This window comes from Nilaparvata lugens, chromosome 8, assembly GCF_014356525.2.
Source record: "Nilaparvata lugens isolate BPH chromosome 8, ASM1435652v1, whole genome shotgun sequence".
In the NCBI taxonomy this organism is placed as follows: domain Eukaryota; kingdom Metazoa; phylum Arthropoda; class Insecta; order Hemiptera; family Delphacidae; genus Nilaparvata; species Nilaparvata lugens.
In genome coordinates, this window is record NC_052511.1 from 38,103,214 (window position 1) to 38,120,518 (window position 17,305).

General features: G+C 33.4%; 1 protein-coding gene across 4 annotated transcripts in view; it reads right to left on the reverse strand.

Annotated features, from left to right (window-relative positions):
- The window catches only part of LOC111060065 (calexcitin-2), a 293,673-nt gene that overhangs the window by 140,790 nt on the left and 135,578 nt on the right, over positions 1–17,305 (reverse strand). The gene's annotated exons all lie outside the window — the stretch shown is intronic.

The window sequence follows — 17,305 nt, forward strand, 5'->3', positions numbered from 1 at the left end:
CATCTGCTACATGCAATTTCTTATGTTGTTACCTTGGGATTGAGGAAAGTTGATAGAAAAACGAATAATACAATGGATGATGGGAGAATAATTGGAGTATCGGAGCATAGTATCGTTGTTATGTTGTTACTCTCTAGCCTCTATACTCTAGAATAAAAATAGGATGAATAAATGAATCTAGAATGAATTACTGGTAAATAAAAAGCCTAATCGTTATTCTTCTACAATTTCTTATCCTTAATTCACTCTTTTTCTCGTTTTTAATGGAGACCTTATCACCTGGTCTCATGGGACATGTATATTTGTTTTGTTTTATAATACACTTTTTCTGTCTCTCGCAAGAGCGCTCGTTTGTTATTATAATAGAGAAAGATGCTACAGTTAATATTGACAACAAACAGAAAAACAATCTTTTTGTCAATGACAAATGATTGTTTAATGAATTTTAATTTATTACTCTGCATTTGACCAATATGAGATAAATATATTATTATATACATGTCCCATGTGACCAGGTGACAACTTACAATCGATGATAATCTACAAAACCAACAGCACAACAAGTTGAGGATCACATATTTCGATGATCATTCAAAACTGATAATATTCCAGTCTTATAAATGATTCAAATTCTCTGTTATAAGTTAGATGTCTCATACTGAAAAGAGAAAGAGAATCATATTAAATCTAGCAAAAAAAACCGACTTGGTACTCCAATGAGGTCGCATTGTTCTGGACTTTCATACACTCTATCTCTCTCTCTACAATGATAATGAGGCTTATTATAAGCGTTGCTGATTTCTTCTTCTACTTCTTCTTCTTCTCTTCTTCTTCTTCTTCTCTTCTTCTTATTTTTCTTCTTCTCTTCTTCTTTTCTCTTCCTCTTCTCCTCCTTTTCTTCTTCATCTCTCTCCACTTCCTCTCCATCTTCTTCCATTTAATTTTTTTTGTACACTTTCTCTCTATTCATTATTCCAATCCGTTAATCCTCACCACTACCTCCGACGATTTCAGCTCCACTCTCTATTATACTTTCTGTTTTGTATTCCCCTGACCTGATACTTTTTGGCGAGCTGGTAATTCCATTTACTACGATCAAGCACCAAATCCCAGTGAGGCTTCCACTAATCTGCAATTCACTCACCACTTTACAATTGAATAGGAATTGAACTCCGGTTTCATTTTTTTTGGTGAATTCTCTTATTTGAGATCAATCAATCTTGATTACTGAAGGTGTCTCGATGGAGGAAGTCAGATACTATGTAACAAATAATTGATTTACAAATTATTACCTACAGACACTTTTTCGAGCTAGTTGATATTGACCTTGGTGTCTCTATTTTGTGAATTATGGGATCTACAATTATTTGGTATTTCATATTTCTGAATTCATCTCATTCCTAGCTACAAATCCTCAGAAGCCTTGCTTATTATTTATGATTGAGATACTATGTATTTGTGCTGATTACAAAATTGATTACAACTCGTGAGCTCTATTATGATCAAATCAAAGTCGGAATATGGCCGAAGATTGGACAAATAAATCTAACGTCTATCGAACAATAAGTCTCAAGGATATGATCAGTGTTTTTGGTACCTATGAATACTGGTAAAGTTCTAAAGTAATAGACAAAGCTAGACGATAGACCAGTAATTTTGTCTTGTGATGGAAATTACGCTTTTTATACAGAAGTAATTGAGAAGCAGTCATCCGTTTTAATGAAACAACTTAATTATTGGTATATTTTAGTGAGGACTTTTCATTGAGGCACTAATGTTATAGTATGAATCTGTAGATAATACAGTCTCGAGAGAAAAAAAAGGTCATATGGGTATTAAGCTTTATCCAGAGAGTAACTTTCTAACTCTACATTCTATACTCACTGACTTTATCTCGTGACTTTAGCATCTATAAAATCGCAATGTCAATCCAACCACATTAATTTACTGTACTGTTATTTTCTATCTCACAATTTTTCTCTAACACTCAACTATATTCTCAACCAGAAACAAGAATATATTATAGGCTTAAATCTGTGCCTCAACATTCAACAAAGTATCTTGTGAGTTATCAACTTTATATTTCTAGAATAGCTCTATTATTAGTATTTTACAACTAGCGGGTAACCCATGCTCCGCAAGGGTCTAAATGAAAACTTGACCTAGTGAAATCTTGAAAAAAATTGAAATCGGCCCATAACCATCCTCAGTGAATTAAGAATCTATATTCAACCCATTATAACCCTATAATCAGCCCATTAGTTCAGACGTGATGATGAATCGTGGATTTTCTATTCCACGTGTGTATAATCCAATTATTTCCTTTATTTTTCTAAGATATTATAGATTACTAGCCATCAGGCTCGCTTCGCTCGCCATATCCGTCTAGCCAGGGGGGCTCCGCCGCCTGGACCCCCGACTGGAACGTACAAAAATGAGATCAGCGGGCTCGGTTCGCTCGCCTGCATGTAGACCTCAGCGGAATCTCTGTACCGAATTTGAACGTATTATGTCAATTTGATCTCGAAATACACCTGTTACTATATCGGCGTATCTTTGGCGAACAAAATTCTTCCATCTCAACTAAACCTGTGTAGTGATTTTTTTAAAAATATATTTCCATAAATTATTGAAAAAGGTGAGGGAACGCAGAAAAGCTGAGAAAACGATAATTTTGGCTAACTGGATGAATTGGTATTTAGGAGGTCCTGGATAAATGCATTTCAATCTTCAACTTGGTGCCAACCTAACAAAGTCAACTCAACTTCATGCCAACCTAACAAAATTTTTAATTTAGTAACCAGAACAACTGTTTCGAAGAGGTACTCTCTCTAGATTATAGTTCTATATGAAATGAATAAATAATAAATAGATAAATGTTTATTTCCCAAAAAAAAACTAAAAACTACCATATTAACATAAATGGTATGGACATTTCAATTATAATTTTAAGATATTGGAATAAGAAGAATATACATGCTAAAAGAACTTTAAACACTTAAAAACCACCCTTATAGTTGAAATATCGCCAAAAGATTTTTTTAGTGCGCCTCTAAAGGACCAACTGAACATACCTACCATATTTGAAAGTTTTTGGTCCGGTAGATTTTTAGTTCTGCGAGTGAGTGAGTCAGTCCAGTCAGTCAGTCAGTCAGTCAGTAAGTGAGTGCCATATTGCTTTTATATATATAGATAGACTATTGCCTTAATCACATCGATTTCATTTGAAAATGGCTCCAATGAGTCGGAAACATGTTATGCACTGATCAAATATAAAAAGAGTACTGGATGATTCCCATTCCATTCCAATATGGATATCTCGTATATTCTATAAAAATCACAAGAGATTCGAAACTATCTTCCAATATCAAATCGGAAATTTGATTGAGGATTCACAAATATGATGATTCAAAATATTAACTGAAACGTTAAACAGATGAACAAAATTTATTGGAGATGGTTGTGAGTGAATATGTTTAATTTTTACTCTAAGTAATAAAGTAGAAGAAGTACTGGATAATTTTCATTTCATTGTAGCACATTCAAAAGAAATTCGAAGCTCTCTTTTAATATAATAATTGGAAATAAGATTTCACAATAATATTAATTGGAACTTTTACGGGTGGACAAAGTTGGAGTTAGTTGTTAGTGAATACGGAGCATTTTCACTCTAAGCAGTAAAGTAGAAGAAGTAGTGGAGTGAGAGGCAGTAGTAGAAGAAGAACTGAGAAGAAGCTACTTGAGGTAACCGAGTGAGACATTTTGGCGACAATTAATTGATGCGAAGTTGTCTCATTAGTTGGATTCCATTAGTCGGATTGGCTGCTGGCTGCTGGCTGCTGGCTGCACCCGTGCGAGCTGAGTCAACCAACTCATCTCTCTTAATTATCTCGCTTATTTCTTGTAAGCTTGCGATACACTCGAGGGTGTGAGAGAGTTCGAAAACGATAAGCTGAGATGGAATGAGGACTGACAGAATGGATAAATGATAGAGTAGAGTTGAAGGTGACCTTGGGATTATATATTATGTCGTATGGATACAGTGGCAGAGACAAATAATAATAGAGAGAGATACAACAATTGAACATCTCATACATGTATTTTCAAGTTTTGAAACAGATTATGGCCTCGTCATCTGCTACATGCAATTTTTTATGTTGTTACCATCGGATTGAGAAAAGTTGACAAAAAAATGAATAATACAATGAATGATGGTTGACAAAAATTGACAAAAAAATGAAAAAGGTGACAAAAAAAATGACAAAGTTGACAAAAAAATGAATAATACAATGAATGATGGGAGAATTGGAGTATCGGAACGTAGTATCGTTGTTATGTTGTGTGCCGGGCACTCTCTTTAATTCAGGCCTTTTCCCAAGTTATAATAGTAAATTTAATACGCAATAGACTAGAGCCATTATTGTAAGTGAGTTAGCGAAATAAATTATTTCTCTCTCTATTATGACCGGCCATGACTTCGAGTTTCCCATGATAGATATTTAAAAATTGTGGCTCCGAGTCGTCGAGGAATGTAGATTATGGAATTATCTCTAAAACTAGCCTTCTTGTCGCAACATAAAATGTGATAAGTTGGAAAACAGCAAGCATTGAAATTATAACAAACTACCGATTTTGCAGTTACTATTTGGTCCAAAGGCTGTAGAAGCCACGCGACGATTGGTCAAATTGATTCCATTCGCCCAATAGGAGACCTGTTTCTAAATACAGTAGTGGGGATTCCCCAGTCGAGAGACCAGATGACGTTCCGGAGGACACTTTGCTAGAGCACTACGAGAGTAAGATGTAGTCACTATGTTTCGCCCTTTTTGGGCAAGTTTACAAGTTTATCTATTAGTTAATGTGAGAGCTAGTTTTATTTTTATTAATGTTTAAATTTACTAGTAGTGCCATGTCCTGAAAGGTTTAATTGTGTTTCTCATCATGTACGAATAATTGTTTCTTCAAATAACCGCTAAGATACGTAAACTAAGGTTAAAATATAATTCAGGGAAATTAATTAAGTGAAACTTCAATCAAAAGATTTTATCAACAAAGCCTGTTATTTTTCAAGTTAATAATATTGGTTGAGAATAATCCTTTTGATTTTATTAGTGATGGAAGATACTTATAATTTTTTTTCTACAGAAGTATAGAAAGTTTTCAGTTACGTTACATTTGAGTTATTGTTCCTGGAGATATATTATCGTAGAGTATTGCTGAAAGTCAGGAAGATAGCCTTTATTGGAATGAAACTTTTAAGATTATGTTCATATTGAGTTTATGACATTTTTTAATTATATTTTTCAGACTCTGTTTTCTTATGTCATTAAGGCTGTCGAATGATTTAGTAAATTTTTTATGATAGAAATCTTAATAGACGAAGAAGAAAGTTTTTCTTCCAGGAAATTAATATTAATGAATGTTCATTTTATACAATTTAAATTACTTCCTATGTGTTTACTAATTTTATTTAATTAAAGGTAAAATTCCACAAGATGAATCTTATAAGGCAAACATTATCTTTCCTTAAAGTGAAATTTTCAATATTTTTTTCTTTTATTGTGTTATAAAGTGTCTTGTTTTATTAGGTGATAATTCATAATTTCAGTTGATACTAGTTTTTGGACTTGTATTTGTAGGTAAATCAAATCATAAACTCTGGAATGTTCATTTTTAATTAAGGTTCTGAGCAGTTTTGGGCGAATGCCTGTTATTTACACTGGATTGCGTCCTATAGTTCATAAATATAAATAAAATAAATGTGGCTGGCGCACAATTTCCAACAATACTAGCCGAGCTACTATATGAAAAATTATATTTGATTTCGCAAACCAAACGAAAAATATCATATAAGTTAGCATCATTTCAATTTGAATTATTTGTGAAGAAAGATCCATTAATTCTGATAAAAAGAATCAGTAGTTTAAAGATAAAAATCTATATAAAATGAGGATTCAAAGAAAGAAAGAATTTAATTAATTGTAATCAATAGATAACTCCTGTTTTAGCTTTTGATGAATTGTAGGAAGAGTTAGAAATTAATGCTGTAATACATTTATTTACAGCGGTTCATGTGTGTCCCCAAACCAACTTCATGTACCACCCCTTTGGTTCCGCAACTTTATGTAAAACCGCTTCAAGACACCCGTTCAGACGACAGGTCTAGGGACGTAAGAGGACGTCGCCGTCAAGCCAGATTCAACCGGTAAAAGTCACCGCCAAAAACAAGGTACTGTAACCCCGACGATAAAGCAACGTACAGACCAACGAAAGTGCAGTGTAGTGAAACAAAGGTTAATTCGAGGATGTCAATCAAAAGTGGGGATTCAAAATTATTATGAAATGGGTTATATGGGTTACTATCGACGAAATTTGGGTTCAACGGGTTTTTCTTCTTGAGTGATTTCATGTTGAAATTGATTGGTTATTTGATGACTGATATTGTTTGGTTTTGTGACGTATTGCTATCTAAACGGGGATAGTAATGCGCCCCCGAATCAGATGAAGAATGTCAACAAAGTAACATGAAATTGTTGTTTCTGTTGTTCGATTTTAGTTGCCAATGTTTATTGAAACTGTTTGTATTTTTCAATTATTTCAAACTGTAGTGATTTTCTATAGTATAAACCTATTAAATCAGGCATGGCAAGATTAATTGAAGTTTTCTTGACTCTAGCCCGTTCACCTGCATGAATTAGGTATAGACTCAGGTATTTTCTAGATGTGTCGGCCTATTTCTAAATACTAAATTTTATTCAAAATTATCTTCTTAGGCACAGTTGTTACTATCTAGCCTCTAGACTCTAGAATAAAAATAGGATGAATAAATTAATCTAGAATGAATTACTGGTAAATAAAAAGCTCAATCGCTTTCTTCTCCAATTTCTAATCCTTAATTTACTCTTTTTCTTGTTTTTAATGGAGACTTTGTCACCTATAAATATGGGACATGTATATTAGTTTTGTTTTATAATACAGTTTTTCTGTCTATCGCACGAGCACATGTTTGTTATTAAAATAGAGAAAGAAAATCTTTCTGTCAATGACAAATGACTGTTCAATGAATTTTAATTTATAACTCTAAATTCTGACCAATATGAGATAAATATATTATTATATAGCCTACATGTCCCATATGACCAGGTGACAACTTACCATCGATGATGATCTACAAAACAATCACAAAATCAACAGCACAACAAGAATGAGGGAAAACTTCCGATGATAATTAAAAACTGATAGTTCCAGTCTTATAAATGATTTAAATTCCATCAGCCCTGTTATAAGTTAGATGTCTCATACTGAAAAGAGAAAGAGAATCATATTAAATCTAGCAAAAAAAACCGACTTGGTACTCCAATGAAGCCGCATTGTTCTGGAATTTCATGCATTCTATCTCTCTCTCCAATGATAATGAGGCTTATTATAAGCGGTGCTGATTTCTTCGTCTTCTTCTTCTTCTTCTTCTTCTTCTTTTTCTTCTTCTTCTTCTTCTTCTTCTTCTTTTTCTTCTTCTTCTTCTTCTTCTTCTCTTCTTCTTCTTCTTCTTCTTCTCTTCTTCTTCTTCTCTTCGTCTTCTTCTTCTTCTTCTTCTTTTTCTTCTTCTTCTTCTTCTCTTCTTCTTCTTCTCTTCTTCTTCTTCTTCTCTTCTTCTTCTTCTCTTCTTCTTCTTCTTTTTCTTCTTCTTCTTCTCTTCTTCTTCTTCTTCTTTTTCTTCTTCTTCTTCTTCTTTTTCTTCTTCTTCTTCTTCTTTTTCTTCTTCTTCTTCTTCTCTTCTTCTTCTTCTCTTCTTCTTCTTCTCTTCTTCTTCTTCTTTTTCTTCTTCTTCTTCTTTTTCTTCTTCTTCTTCTTTTTCTTCTTCTTCTTTTTTTTCGCCTTCTTCTTCTTTTTCTTCTTCTTCTTCTTTTTCTTCTTCTTCTTCTCTTCTTCTTCTTCTTCTCTTCTTCTTCTTCTTCTTCTCTTCTTCTTCTTCTTCTTTTTCTTCTTCTTCTTCTTCTTCTTTTTCTTCTTCTTCTTCTTCTTCTTCTTTTTCTTCTTCTTCTTCTTTTTCTTCTTCTTCTTCTCTTCTTCTTCTTCTTCTTTTTCTTCTTCTTCTTCTTTTTCTTCTTCTTCTTCTTCTTCTTTTTCTTCTTCTTCTTCTTTTTCTTCTTCTTCTTCTTCTTCTTCTTCTCTTCTTCTTCTTCTCTTCTTCTTCTTCTCTTCTTCTTCTTCTTTTTCTTCTTCTTCTTCTTTTTCTTCTTCTTCTTCTCTTCTTCTTCTTCTTCTTTTTCTTCTTCTTCTTCTTCTTCTTTTTCTTCTTCTTCTTCTTTTTCTTCTTCTTCTTCTTCTTCTCTTCTTCTTCTTCTTCTCTTCTTCTTCTTCTTTTTCTTCTTCTTCTTCTCTTCTTCTTCTTCTCTTCTTCTTCTTCTTCTCTATGCATTTATTCCAATCCGTTAATCCTCACTACTACCTCTGACGATTTCAGCTTCCACTCTCTATTATACTTTCTGTTTTGTATTCTCCTGACCTGATACTTTTTGGCGAGCTGGTAATCCCATTTACTACGATCAAGCACCAAATCCCAGTGAGGCGTTCACTAATCTGCAATTTACTCACCACTTTACAATTGAATAGGAATTTAACTCCGGTTTCATTTTTTTCCACCTGAATTTTGTGCTCGGAGTTGGAACTTTAGGTAGACCATAAATTCGTTGAATTCCTAGTAATTGAGGTGATACAATGTAGTTTGTTTGGAATTCCGGATGGGAGGTTCTGGTTGGAATTTTATTTCAAAGGGATAGTATGATCTTCTTCTATTATCCGCAAAACTTCTAAGACTCCAAAGGAGATGTTGTTGTATATCGATTCATTGTAAAGTTTATCGATATGTTTCTACTATTACTATAGATATGTTCACTATTGATATAGTTATACAGTTTGTATAGATATACTTCCATCATCTTCGAATTTCTATAGGAGTTGGAGCTTTAGGTAGACCATAAATTTGTTGAATTCCTAGAAATTGAGAAGATGATACAATGTAGTTTGTTTGGAATTCTGGATGGGAGGTTCAAAGAAGATGTTGTTGGATATCGATTCATTGTGAAGTTTATCGATATGTTTCTACTATTACTATAGATATGTTTACTATTGATATTGTTATACAGTTTGTATAGATATACTTCCATCATCTTCGAATTTCTATAGGAGTTGGAGCTTTAGGTAGACCATAAATTTGTTGAATTCCTAGAAATTGAGAAGATGATACAATGTAGTTTGTTTGGAATTCTGGATGGGAGGTTCAAAGAAGATGTTGTTGTATATCGATTCATTGTAAAGTTTATCGATATGTTTCTACTATTACTATAGATATGTTCACTATAGATATAGTTATACAGTTTGTATAGATATACTACCATCATCTTCGAATTTCTATAGGGGGATTTCTGGACTGTATTTCTAGCAATGTTATACGGAATAAATATTCGATTGAGAAGCCGAGAACAATACTTTTTTCTTGATAAATTCATAAACCTTCAAAAATAATCACTCACCATTCGAGAAATTAACATGATTGCATTGTATGCTGAGCTTTTTAAGCTGCGTACAGATTTAAGCGCCTCAAACTCGCTCCGCGTTCGTTCCACCCTCGTTCCGCCATCGCACCGCAATCGCTCCGCCCACGCTCCTTACGTTACCACGTGCCCACACACCGATCATGAACGTTACGGGAGATGTTAGCTCTTCTCGCGTTCCACTCTTGCTCCCAGGTCGATCATCAATCGATCTGCTCGAGTGATGTTCGATTGCAGAGCAGAGCAAAAGTCTGTACGCACCTTAATATAGGCCTACATTGAAGATCATCATCATCATCTATTCATAGAATATCGAGAGTAAAAACTCTCTCATTGGAGAATTTATAATTTTCCTAACCAATAACTGCTGCCTTCATCTATTGTACTGATATAAAACATTCCCAGCCATCTATTCAATTACTGTATTGAAGATAGTTTATTCTACCTTTACCGTCTTGGAAGAGGGTTGAAAAATACAATATGAGAAATGTTTGCCTGTTAGGAAATAATGATACATTACTGTAATATAATGGGACCTGATAAATCTTATGAAGCATTATCGAAAGTCGATAGTATGGAGTACTAAGCTCTTTATTTTATTATTGTCGAGTTCCCTATTAAAGCACAATGACCAATTATAGTAATGCTAGACAACCCACCAAGTGAAAAGCCCCAGGGGGGAGCTTCACATAGATAAAATTAGGAGGACTCCCTGTAGGGAATCACTCGCTTTATCCCATACTTCCCATTCTTCTTCTCTTTTCCCTTTCCTCCTCATCTTCCACCTCCTCCTAATCCTCCTCCTCCTCATTCTTCTTCTTCTTCTTCTTCTTCTTCTTCCCCTCCTCTCACTCTCTAATCACATTCACCTCACCACCTGCTACTACTCCTCTTCCAAATCCTCCATTTTTTTCTCCTTCTTCTAATTTGTATTCTTCTTCTCCCTTCTTCCTCTTCTTTCTTTCTCTTCTTTTTATTCTTCTTCTTATTTTTCGTATTCTCCCAATTTCTTTTTTATTCTTCTTCCACTCGTACTCCTTCTTCTTCTTCTTCTTCTCTTCTTCTTCTTCTTCTTCTTCTTCTTCTTCTTCTTCTCTTCTTCTTCTCTTTCTTCTTCTTCTACTCCTTATTCTTCTTCTTCTCCTTTTTCTTCTTCTTCTCCTTCTTCTTCTTCTTCTTCTTCTCCTCCTCCTCCTCCTCCTTCTTCTTCTTCTTCGCCTTTTTCTTCTCTATATATTTTTTTCCTCTTTTTCTTCTTCTTCTTCTTCTTTTTCCTCTTCTCTCTTTTTCTTATTTTATTCTTTTTTTAATCGTACTCCTTATTCTTCTTCTCCTTCTTCTTCTTCTTCTTCTCCTCCTTCTTCTTCTTCTTCTTCTCTTTCATCTTCTTCTCCTTCTTCTCCTTCTTCTTCTTCTTCTTCTTCTTCTTCTTCTTCTTCTTCTTCTTCTTCTTCTTCTCCTCCTCCTTCTTCTTCTACTTCTTCTTCTTCTTCTTCTTCCTCTTCTTCTTCTTCTTCTCCTCCTCCTCCTCCTCCTCCTTCTTCTTCTTCTTCGCCTTTTTCTTCTCTATATATTTTTTTCCTCTTTTTCTTCTTCTTCTTCTTCTTCTTTTCTTCTTCTTCTCTCTTTTTCTTATTTTATTCTTTTTTTAATCGTACTCCTTATTCTTCTTCTCCTTCTTCTTCTTCTTCTTCTCCTCCTTCTTCTTCTTCTTCTTCTTCTCTTTCATCTTCTTCTCCTTCTTCTCCTTCTTCTTCTTCTTCTTCTTCTCTTCTTCTTCTTCTTCTTCTTCTTCTTCTTCTCCTCCTCCTTCTTCTTCTACTTCTTCTTCTTCTTCTTCTTCCTCTTCTTCTTTCTCTTCTTTTAGTCTATCATTTCTTTTAGTCTTGTTATTCAAACTTTCTCCATTTTCATTCTTACTCTAGAACATCAGCCATAATAATCCAGATAAGTTGAAATGAGCCCATAGAACTCGTCAATATGGCTTAAGAAAAGACAAGATTCGCTTCTATTTGATTTGAAGGCTTCTTATAGCAGAGATAACGTTCAACGATAGTGACTACATGAACGGGGAACGCTTATCCAATTGGCTTATTGATTCCAATTTGATAAGATTTCGTAATGTAAGTCAATTAGAGATAAGTCAGTTTGAGAGAATACAGTTTAAAAAGAGATTTGCAATATGGAAAGAGAAACTCATCTTTTTTCCTTGGGGTACTTTTTAATATCAATAAAAATATAAATCTGAGTACCCTTCTTAAACAAGTAGTTCTGTGAACAGTAGACCTCACGAAGTTTTCTCATCCATAAGTATCTGATGTCTCATGTTCTAGTTGATTCAGTTGACACGGCCAGACATCTGTGTAATGCATGCAATGAGTAATGCATGCAATCACTTGTCAGCTGATTGATTATGGAAAATTCTATAGTCTGATTAATCCTATCTTCAAAGGATGGTTATATAGTTATATCAGAGTATGAAGGAATTCCTTTTCTTTTCATATCATCCTTGAAATGCGAAATTTCAAAAAACCTTGTGTATACATCGACGCGCAGTTGAAAAAGGAATATTCCTGCCAAATTTCATCGAATTCAATCAACGCGTTCTGTTGAATGAGTTGAAACATAGACCTTACTTCGTTCGGTCAATTAATGGCATCAGTAGCTGAAACATGTCGTCAAGAACATAGATTTATAATTTTATTTAATAAGAGGAAATTGTTTAAAAACTCCGTATCGATTCATGAACTTGTAACTGTTCAAAATCTGTCTCTGGTCAAAACCTTATGATGTTTCGAAACTGATGATTAACACAAGAAATATTGTGTAATGTCTTGAATACTTTCACGAATTCGAATTCTGCAATGAAACAGTTTTGTGCTTTGCATGTTCTACTCTACCAATCCTTTTTTACGATTTGTTCTTTCATTATGAAAATGGAATAAATAAATGCGTAAAAGCCTCAATCATATCATATCTATCATTATCAAATCATCTCTCTATAATATAATAAAGGATAGAATTAGATTGTACACGTACGTGATAAGAGATTCACATGTGAATGAATTAACGTATCATCACGTCTGTACTACTGGACTGATTAACTTGAAATTCGGCATATAGATTCTCAATTCACCAAGGATGAAAATTTATTCAAGATTTCAGTAGATCAAGTTTTTAATTAGATCCTTGCGAAGCACAGGTTACCTGCTAGTAACGAATAATATCAAATCATATCAGTTCATTTCAAATCATATGTAGAATGATATAGAATCATATCATACCATTCAATAACGTACTAGAACCTCATGAGCTATGTGAATGGAATCCAGTTTTCAGTTTGTCAAGTTTTTAATTAGATCCTTGCGAAGCACAGGTTACTGCTAGTAACAAATAATATCAAATCATATCAGTTCATTTCAAATCATATGTAGAATGATATAGAATCATATCATACCATTCAATAACGTACTAGAACCTCATGAGCTATGTGAATGGAATCCAGTTTTCAGTTTGTCAAGTTTTTAATTAGATCCTTGCGAAGCACAGGTTACCTGCTAGTAACAAATAATATCAAATCATATCAGTTCATTTCAAATCATATGTAGAATGATATAGAATCATATCATACCATTCAATAACGTACTAGAACCTCATGAGCTATGTGAATGGAATCCAGTTTTCACTTTGTCAAGTTTTTAATTAGATCCTTGCGAAGCACAGGTTACCTGCTAGTAACAAATAATATCAAATCATATCAGTTCATTTCAAATCATATGTAGAATGATATAGAATCATATCATACCATTCAATAACGTACTAGAACCTCATGAGCTATGTGAATGGAATCCAGTTTTCACTTTGTCAAGTTTTTAATTAGATCCTTGCGAAGCACAGGTTACCTGCTAGTAACAAATAATATCAAATCATATCAGTTCATTTCAAATCATATGTAGAATGATATAGAATCATATCATACCATTCAATAACGTACTAGAACCTCATGAGCTATGTGAATGGAATCCAGTTTTCACTTTGTCAAGTTTTTAATTAGATCCTGCGAAGCACAGGTTACTGCTAGTAACAAATAATATCAAATCATATCAGTTCATTTCAAATCATATGTAGAATGATATAGAATTATATCATACCATTCAATAACGTACTAGAACCTCATGAGCTATGTGAATGGAATCCAGTTTTCACTTTGTCAAGTTTTTAATTAGATCCTTGCGAAGCACAGGTTACCTGCTAGTAACAAATAATATCAAATCATATCAGTTCATTTCAAATCATATGTAGAATGATATAGAATCATATCATACCATTCAATAACGTACTAGAACCTCATGAGCTATGTGAATGGAATCCAGTTTTCACTTTGTCAAGTTTTTAATTAGAGCCTTGCGAAGCACAGGTTATCTGCTAGTAACAAATAATATCAAATCATGTCAAACCATTCCATAACGTACTAGATACTTATGAGCTATGTGAATAGAATCCGAATAACGAAACAATGATATTAATTGGAGACAATTTATATTTGAGATAATTAATTTGGGAGATAATCAATATTAGAGATATCAATTCGATAAAACTCCAATCAGCCACAAAAACCAACAACCTCCAATAATTACAATACGCTACATCAAACACAAATTCCTGTCTAACGCGTAGAAAAAGAACGTAGCGCGTTTTCAAATTCAGACCGCAAGAACCGTTTAAAGATTTTCGAAAATATAAACAGCCGGCGGCGGCAAAAAAGAAGCAGACAATAAATATACGAGTAGCAAGGTCTGGCAGCTCACACAAATAAAGCGATTTTTTGTAAACGAAATTTGCGTAAATAAATCGATGTTGGCAGGCCCGGTCAGGTTCAAAAGAGACCGTTTTTGGGGCAGGACAGAAATGGGTAATCGCTTAACCGTCCGTGGCCCGCTAGCTCTATCTGCCCGGGCATGTCCCACACAATAAACTATGACTCAGTCTAAAACTCTCTTCCTCTTACCACTGATTGTCTCTCTCAGTCTCTGTCTCGCAATGTCTTTTTCTCAATTTATATCATTTGAATTACATTCCAATTTCAATATCTTTATTTGTCTGAAGATCTGTACACTCTTCTATTCTATAGAATTGACCTAGATACTTCTTTGTGAACACTAAACTTAGTCACTTGTCACCTAAAGTCACTAAAGTCCACTATGGTCACTTCACACTAAAGTTTACGATGTATAAGCGACAATCATTATAACACGGTATAATCCTATTATATTCTCTACCGATCATTATTCAAGTTGGATCTACTTATTCTGTCTCATACTATCATATTATTCTCATTTTATGAAAATGAATTACTGTTTCTCAAGCTTCTTCCTCCTCTTCTCTCATCTTAAAGTACTCAATCAATCCAATTCTCTTACTACTGTAGGCTCTTCCTTTTGAAATATTTTCAAATTTAGCTAGTGGAGAAGACGATAATTATTACAACAGTGAATTCTCAGCTCATATTTATTAATTTACAATGCAAATGACACGAATGTAATAACATTGGTAGATAAAATAATAAAGTTGTCCTTGTGCTATTTTTCTTTTTTCTCCCAAATTAATATGTGGCAAAGTTCAAGATAGGGTTAAAATTTCACGTGTTCAATTCTCATGAAATTCTAGTCCAAAATAAACATGAAAACTATAAATTTTCAATTTAGATGGCTTGAATTAATGAAATTGTTTAGAAATATTCCACCCAATTACCACTTGTAACGAATATCCTCATTGTCCAATCTTCAACGTTCTTCAGCTATGTCTTTATTATCGTTCTTTAATTATTTATTCTCTTTTATTCTTGTATCCATCTTTTATTTTCATATCATTTTTCTTGAACTGCATAATCTCAATCAGGTTAAGGTATTAATGAGAACGGTCTTATTAGACAACATATCCTCAATCGATATGTTGTTTAAATCTCTCCGAATTGTGCACATAGAGACATTATTTGGACCATTATGATAGTCAAATTGCATTTCATCATTATTTAAAATAATAATTCAGTTCAAATGTGGAATTCATTGAATATTTAGTTGCTTTATTGTTTATTACTTGAAACTTAAAGTACTTGAAACTCCAAGTCAACATTTCGTATATATAATGTCGTGATCTACATAAATAAAGCGGACTAATCTTATCTACTAATGTACTCTCTCAATCCATATATAATTGACCGAGTGAAGTGAGGTCTAAGATTCAAGTCGACGGTTTGGCATTTCTCTCAATGTTTAAATGTTTATATGTTTATAAGTTGTGCATTTACGGCGAAACGCGGTAATAGATTTTCATGAAATTTGACAGGTATGTTCCTTTTCAAATTGCGCGTCGACGTATATACAAGGTTTTTGGAAATGTTGCATTTCAAGGATAATATTAAAGGGAAAAGGAGCCTCCTTCATACGTCAATATTAGAGTAAAAATCAGACTATAGAATTATTTCATCATTAATCAGCTGTCGAGTTGACTATAAATTGCATGCAATTCAATATCTCAATGTGACTTGGTAAAAAATTAACAGCTGTGTAGACTATGAATTGCATGCCTCATTGAATGCAATTTTTATGCACTATTAAATAGGATGCAAAGAACTTATAACAGCTCGTCTGGGCGCCTAGATGTCTTCTGGTTTTCTCGCGCTAAATTCAGGAAAGCGTTATATGATAATTAATCTTGTATAAGCATGATCTGATCAAATAAATAGTTAGTGTATCAGTGTGGATGTGCTTATGGTTTGGGACGTCGTTATAACTGCGCGAGGTCTACTGTTCAATGAACTACTAGTTAAATAAAATTCAATTCACTTTCAATAAAAATTCATTCACTTCAAATAATAACAGTTTCAAAAAAAAAAAATGCATGAAATCTTCTATAGTCGGGTCCACGTTATAATGGCAGTGAAGAAAGATAGTAGAAAAACGTTGCCGATCCTCTGTCTTGTCTTGCCTCCTATAGACGGTAGCTGATACAGGTTTATTGATGTAATATCAACTGTTCATTTTCGTTTTAGATGATCAATTATATTTTATTAAGCAATAAATTATATTTTTCAATAATGTCATAATGAATTTTCATAATTAAGATGAAATATTGTGTTGATTAATTATTATTAATTCTACATTGTTGAAAGACGATCTGGCAACAGAGCAAAGCGAGGAAGAGATCAGATTTGTCGAATGATAGACAAGGATAGCAATACCATTAAACACTGCCTTTATATCGTGAACCTAACTATAGTATCCATATAGCTTTCAGTTATTTGATAGATAATCGCTTCATATTATGATCTTCTCTTGTTAAGAAGTAATTTTATTATTAATTTCTAAACACTTCACAACCTTTCTTGCTGAGAGAGACAATCTCAACTGTACATTTCTGACAAATCTTTCTCTTTCTCACATCTTCCCAGACTTCATCATCATCCTCTGTTTATACACTTCTTCCAACTTCTATTTTCTCCTACTCGAAATCTTTCACACACTCACACCCAAACACTTTGTCAAAGGTCTCCTACTAGAGACAATTATAACAATAGCTTACATCTGAGACTAAATTTAATTTGAGGACTGTTTAGTGGCTGACTAATCCACCTTGTTTTAGAATTGCCTAGGGTTGGGATTTTGATGTCTGATGCTAGGTATACCTAGTCTCTTTTCTGTATAGGGCTACTTGTAATATAAATTGAAATAATAATTTCAGTACCCTTTTTT